Below are 7,417 nucleotides of genomic sequence, written 5' to 3' on the forward strand. Positions count from 1 at the left end.
GCCACAGGCCCCCGCGCGGGGTGGCGGTGCCCGCCGTGCCCGCCGCCGCCCCGGCACGGACAACGCTGGAGGAGGGCTCGGTTGTGCGAGTTTTCTTCCCATGTTGTAAATAAGAGAAGCGGCTAGGGGGGGCGGGGGGCGTCTTCCTAAGACCCTCCTCGCCGGTTCCTGTCATCGGGGTGCATGAGTTTCAGCAGTGCTTTGTATGACCTCGAGCAAGGGGCCGGCTCGCTTTCAGAGCGGGCTCGGACCCAGCTTTCAGCCCCTCGGCAGCAGTGCTGAGCACGTGGCCCCTGCTTTTGGTGCCTACAGGGAGTCTGCATTTTGAACAGTTTATAATTTTGTCCCTTTAGCCTGTTTACCTCAGCAAAACTGATTACACAAACCCATGGCGTAAGTCTTGTGAAATTTATCTTATTCACCAGAGCCTGCACARATCCTTCCTTCGGGTGTGCTGAAGTTCTGCTCTGCAATATCCTGGGGCTATGCTGGACAGCAAAACCGCCAAGGGAAAAAAGGGGCTGGGTCCTGTCTCTTTGTAGGAGAAGAGGTATGTAATTTCATCAGTTTTCCCAGTCCTCACATGTCTTCTTCATTATTCAATCAGTCTAAACCTATCCAACTGTTTTAAGTTTTTTATTACTTTTTTTGTTGTTGTTGTTCTGTGGGAGTATTTATAGACCCTGCTGGGGGATAAAGGCCCCCACATTAATATAAGATTACCTGATACCATGAATTGTCTCTGCTGCTTGCCAAAAGTAATGTCATTAAAGTCTGTCAGGAGAGACATTTTTCTCTGTCTTGATACTTGACATTGCCTACTGCCAAATGAACCTGGTAGCAYGTTACTCCTAGTTCTTGGGATCTCCTTGGGTTGCATGCACATGGAAAGTTTGTCTGTAACACCACTGTAATATAACATGACTTTATACAGATTTGTTTCCTGAGAAATAGGTTATGTTCCAGAGTGGCTTGAAATCAGTTCTCACATCAGGCAAGCTACACTAAGAGATTTTTTTTCCAAAACAGCAAAGGTGTAGGGTCTTACAAACTTGGAAGAAGTTATAAAAGAAAAAATGCTTTCAAATACTAGAATGCATCAGTCTCTTCTCACAGCTGTCATGTAGTATTTCTCTGAGGTTTTCATAGCTCCTTGAATCCCATTTTTTTGAACTTGCTACTCATGGGACTTATGTCCCCACAGGGGGCTTTCTGGTTACCGCTAAAATCAGTTGAAATTTCARAGTGTGGTGCGAGAACCTTCCTGATTTTCATGCTAGTTTAAGAGACCTTATTGTACCTTAGTAAGACTTTATTATGTTATTTAGCTGTTTGCTTACTGTAAGGGTGCTGATGGAGTACTCTTAAACTTATCTGAGAATGATACGATATCCTGCTGATATCCTGGATATTCCAGGAAGATAGTCTTGGAATGCTGATTCTTATAAAATCACACATTTTTACAGAATGTTTTGCAGAAGTTTTGATTGTGTTTTGCCTTAGTAATTTTTTACTTCCTACCAAGATGACAGTGGGCATTATAGTGGCTGTGGGACTTGCAGCAACTGCCCCCCTCACACGCACTGTTACTCGTGGAGGGTGTAATGCCATGATTGTGCGAGGTTTTTGCACTCCTTTATTTGAAAAAGCAGCTGCTGCTTCAAAGAACTTATAGTCTCGGCATATAATAAAAAACAACAGGTGAATATGACAGACAAACAGGGGAGGTGAAGACAAAGGAACAGCGAAACAATCAATCATGTTTGGTGTAATAAGTAACAGTCACAGTGCACCAGCTGCCTTGTGCTGTGGAGTGATTTTTAAGGCATCACAAGAGAGGTAAGTTTCCAGGAGGAATATGAAGGAGATTTATGCAATTCTACTTTTTAAAGTGCCTGATGGGATCAGTTAGACAGCAACATGACTAAGAATTGTAATGAATAAGTCACTAAGGCAAACAATACCCCAAGGGTAGGTTTTGCAGTTACTCTTTGACCTTTTCTTTCAAAAGCTAAGTTGTGAAAATGTCCAAAGACTTTTCTTCTGCAGTGTGGTTCTAATTATCTTTGTTTTCTTTTATTTTCTATACCCCACCCACATTGTTAATCCTCTTTCTTTACTGAACAGACTCAGAAGGTCACATATATTGAACACCCACTCTTCAGGAAGGTTAGTGATCTTCTCAGACCTGTTATGGTTTGAATTATRTAAGATATGGAGGCGGTGTATGCTTGTGTATGGCTCATCAATTCTGCTCCAAGAGCGTCTTTACTTTGGTGGTTTCTGCAGCTTTCATACACCTTGTTATTCTGCCTTCCATCCTTGCCTGTATTGTATTGTTGTGCTTATGATAGCTGGCATGAATGTTTTTTAAAAGAAGAGTGTATATCTCACCAGTTCTTACAAGAGCACTTTTAGAAATAGATTTTTTTTCCCATAAATGTCACAATTTCCTCCCTTTTGGGTACTTCTAGTTAGATAAAAAAATAACAATATCAAAAAGTTAATTTTTATGTTAACAATGAAGGAGGATGGAAAACAGAATAGGGAATACATCAGTACAGTGCAGAATTTAGTCTAAAAAACAAAAGGTGCAATATATGCATGTAACATATCTGTCTATTATACTTCTTTGTACCTTCTGAGGTCTGTATCAATCCAGCCCCCTCTTCTTACTATTTCACTGACAGTAGGGCTAGCTGGATATATACCAGGGAAAAGTTTTATAATACTAATATTTGTTTTAGTTGACAAAAATGTTTCACTGAAAGATCTCATTCTCAATAAATTTCTGTCCAAATATGGGCAGGTAGACAATAAAACTAAAAATATACTTGGTTCTCTGCTAGCCAGCTCAACAAGCTGCTGGAACTGGGCTGCAAACCTTGAGCCTGGAAGCTTGTTTTGAGGGGGTGGTTCCAGAATTTAAACTCCAGGCTTTGCATGTCATGAGTCCTGCCTCTCATGGCACTGTCAGGATGTCTGAACGCTGCCCTCTGCAGCAGGGGGGCTTTCTTAGGTCCCTGGGGATCCTTGGAATTGAGGAAGATATCTGTTCAATTTTGTTTATGGAAAAAAAAAATTAAATACTTTGATTTCGTCCAAAACAAACTTTTTTGGGGGGATGTTGCTTTCTATGGGAAATTGTAAACATTCTGGGTTTCATGCTCATTTGGAATGCTGATTAAAAACATCTAGTACTGACCAGTTTTAACCTACACTAACAAAAACTGATTCAAATGAGGAGACATTTTTGTTTGCTCTATATAATCATTACTGTCCTAATGTATCAGCATGTAACTCTTTGAACACAGTACATTATAACAAGTCTTTATAACATGACATTCTAACAAGTCATTGTAACTAATAAGTTATTGAGTCATAATGCATTCATTGGTAGGCATATTTTTTTCCTAATATGCGAATAAATGGAAAAATACAGAAGATAAATAATTTGGCTGAGTAATGATGACTAAAAATATTTAACTTATATTAACATTATTTTGTAGTAATTTTGGTTGTTAAAATAGTACATTTAAAATATTGTATATAGAGGCAGACATTTACTATAGTAGAACTATTTGCTGAGAGGAATGAGAGGAATGTTCACATTGTGAACAATAGCATTTATTAGAATACTTCTATTAAATGTAACAAGGCTAGCTGCTTATTTAAAAAAATGAATTTTCATTATGCTAGTGAACTAGAGACATCACTGGAGAGGTCTAAAAGAGAACAGAGGAGACAGGTAGTAGGAAGAACACAGAGAAAAGCTATGATTTGTTTTAGAAATAGAAAAAAAGAGGACTCCATTAGGAATCTCACAACAAGCCACAGCTCTGCATGGAGTATAAAATCTAGAAGAACATTTTTATGTACTTTATTGGTTTGTTTACTTAGATAATTTTGATTTTGATGTATGCTTTATAACATRCTTTTTTTGCTAACACACACTTTTGGATTGATCACATCATGTAAGACCTCTRAGACTGATTCTTTTGGCACTTCATCTGATTTTTACCCTTTGGATTTTCCCCTGATTTCTTACAGGCCCATTTTAATTACCTGGTTATGATATGGAGGCTTCTTTCCGGAACAATATCCTCTCTGAAATGTTTAGTGTGTTTTGGCTAATTACTTCAATTAAAAAAATAGAGTATGCATGGGAATCACTCTTGTGATACTTGCAGGAATAATTATTACTGGTGGGAGAACAAGAGTTTTTCAAACAATTTTAGAGAATATATTGCACTAAAATGTCTTGTTCCATCAACACATCCATTTGCAATACTGCAAAACATGAGTGCTAGATTCTTAACTGTTGAAATCAGTAGGCCCATAACATAACTCTTTTTCTCAATGTTTTATTTCTTTTAGTGTGAATAAGATATTACTAACATAGAATGTGAATAAATAGAATTGATTCTTTCATATGTGCGTTTAGTAAAATTGAAAATAAAGATTTTGAAACAAGTTCTTTTTAAATGACTTGACATTATAATGTTAGGCATGTTAGTAAAGTGGAAGGATACCAAAGCATGCTTCCTCCCATATAATACCTTGTTTCTAAATAGTGATTTCTAATCAATGCACTTTTTTTTGAATGATGCTAAAAGAAATGTAATAAATTAAGACATCATCTGTTACTTTCTTTGTTTACAGGCGTGTGTGAAATTTATATACTAGTGGTGGTCAATAGAATCTGAATCCTTCATGTTATTGGTAATAGAACTCTGAATGTATGTTTTTCTTATACAGCAGCCTTTTTCCCATGACAGGTTATTTTTACTGAGCAGCCCAAGCAGATATTCTACCATAAGATGAAGGATATGGTTTTCTTTCATATGAAGAAAAATAAGGTGCTGAATTAAAGGAATGATTATTTAAATTATAGCAGAAATTTGTTTGTACCCTTTAGTACTGCAAGAGTTTCTGAAGGAATCTGGAATTATGTACTAGAAAAAATACGTACTCAATTGTGCAAGAAACAGTGGTGTAACTGCTCTGTGACAATAAAAAGAACAGAATTAATAGAGGAAGATCACAGTTCTACATGATTCCATTTGAAAGAAAACCCTATTTTGATGACGAACACAGATTAAATACTGTGAAGAAGTCAATTTTAGCTGACTGAAAGAGTAATAAACACAAAAGTCTTTAGTGAGGAAAAGAGTAACTTCACTACTGAATACCCCTTTATATGGTTTAGGACTGACCAAAATTAGGACCATTCACATTGTTTTTTTTTTCTGAATTTGAATATGTTTGAATTGATGAGCTTTTCCATATAGAACTCTTGATGAAACCAGATCTAAATTTTAACCTTTCAAAACAAAATCTAAAAAGAGCAGGTATAGAGATTAAAACTAGTCTTCTTGCACTTGTGAAGATGGAACTGATTTCACAAGAAATAATTTCCAAGAGCTTTGTTGTCTTTTTTAGGAATGTACTGATACACCATAGAAAAGTTTGAAAGCTACTGGACTGAACCACTCCTCATTAAACTGCACAAGATTCAGTGAAATTAGTGGTTAAACTGGTCCATTCTATTTTAAGTAATTTATTCTTTATGAGAGGGATATTTAATTTTTTTTTGTTTTGTTTTCAATCACTGCGTGAATGTTTGTGAGATGTAGTAGTCCAGTGACTACTTATGGGTTAGAAGATCCTCCATGTATGCATTCTAGAGTCTGTGAGCTATGTTCTTCCACAGAGCCTGTCTATATAAAGCTCATGTCAAGTAACTAGAGGTTTTAAAGTTGTTTGGAGAAGCATGACACTTTCCATCATAACATTAGATGGTTCTCAGAGAAGTATGGAACCCAGGGTGGTGCAGCAATATCGTTGAGTAATATGGGTAGTGGTTGACTTTTTCAGTTAGACCATTGGCAGACATTCTCATTCAGGTCTAGCTAGAAAGAGTGACGACATTACTGCTCCCGTTTGCTCATCACTGTCCATCATGAGCAGTTAATGGATCCACAGCTGTGTCAGTGTAAGGGATCACTTAAGTTTTTCCTTCTCTTGTCAGGCAGAGTCACTCTGTTTAGCTGAAATCATTCTTAACTAGCTATTTAAATGAACMCATCTGGCTCTGCTGGAAGCACATTAGGCTGTGTTTGCATAATCTCTCCAGCTAGCTGAGAGGTGGCGCAATCCTCTTTAGCAGAGGACTAGAAATAATTCATCTAGCACACCGTTTTGAAAAGAGTATGAGTATTCCCAGCAGGCTTTTACGTGGAAAACAGAGTTCAGAGGAACGATGAACATTAAGAGCATGTTACTTCTGAGGAGCAAACACTGTTTATGTGTAAGTGTCCTTGTTAATGAAATCGGTGACTTACTTTATAGTCAAAATGACTTATATATGTTCGTTTGTTATTTGAAAAAGATTCTATTTGATATTAGGAGTTCATTAAGTTGTACTGCTGAAGGAGAAGGCATTGCTTTATATTTCTGTTAGTAATAGTGTACCATCTAATTCCAGTCCTCTCAAGTTACTATTTATTTTTTCTGTTTATTTTTTTAATTGTAGCCATAATTTGGTAAAATATTCAAGTTCATGTGTAAAAGTATCCTCAACCAGGCAAGTTCATGTCCCAATTTCATGAAAGATACCTATTTCCATTTAATGAATCAGATATAAGCACATACTTAGGAATATTCTCTTTGAAATATCTACTTGATCAGAAGAATCTTCCGAATTTCTGTAAATTTCTAATCCTGTAGGACAGTCGAAGAGATGACGGATAGAATTTAGAGGAGTAAACTTGATATACAAATATTGTAGCTTAGACCATTAAAAGATATAAGCAAAACAAGATTGACATAGCAAGATAATCTACTTTATTAAACCACACAATTTAACTGGAGATAAACAGACAAATGTTGGCATATAAGCCCTTCTTCAAGTCACCTGAAAAAAAAAATTTGAGAATGCTACTGGAAAAGGACTATGTGCCTGAAAGCTTGTCTGCTCTCTGAACTCTGTCAGTTAATTTAATAAAAGCCTTCTCCTTACAAACCTTTGTGTGATGGTACACAATGGGGAACAGAATGATCTGCAGACAGAAAACAGAAGAGAGAGAATGCGTGATTCACTGCAGTGTAACCAGAAAGCAAGTCTTTGTAATTGAAGGCAAAGGAAAATCAGTAAGTTTCTCATATGTTGTCATAGAAGGGTATGGTGTCCACCAAGAGAAAGAGAAAATCTGCCTGGGCATAATRCCAATTGTTGGGCTCCTGAATACTCTGGGATGGGACTCCTGCTTTCTGATGTAATGTAGGCACTTAATGCTAGGATAGGGCTTGTAGCTGAGGATTTACATGGCTGACAAAAGCTGTCACTTAGATATCTAAACCCTGAAATTCCTTATAATAGCATCTTGTAAGTGTTATCATCTGGGGCAGTTTGAAA

This window comes from Rhea americana, unplaced genomic scaffold (genome assembly GCF_003343005.1).
Source record: "Rhea americana isolate MKP2758 unplaced genomic scaffold, rheAme1 scaffold_74, whole genome shotgun sequence".
Lineage (NCBI taxonomy): Eukaryota > Metazoa > Chordata > Aves > Rheiformes > Rheidae > Rhea > Rhea americana.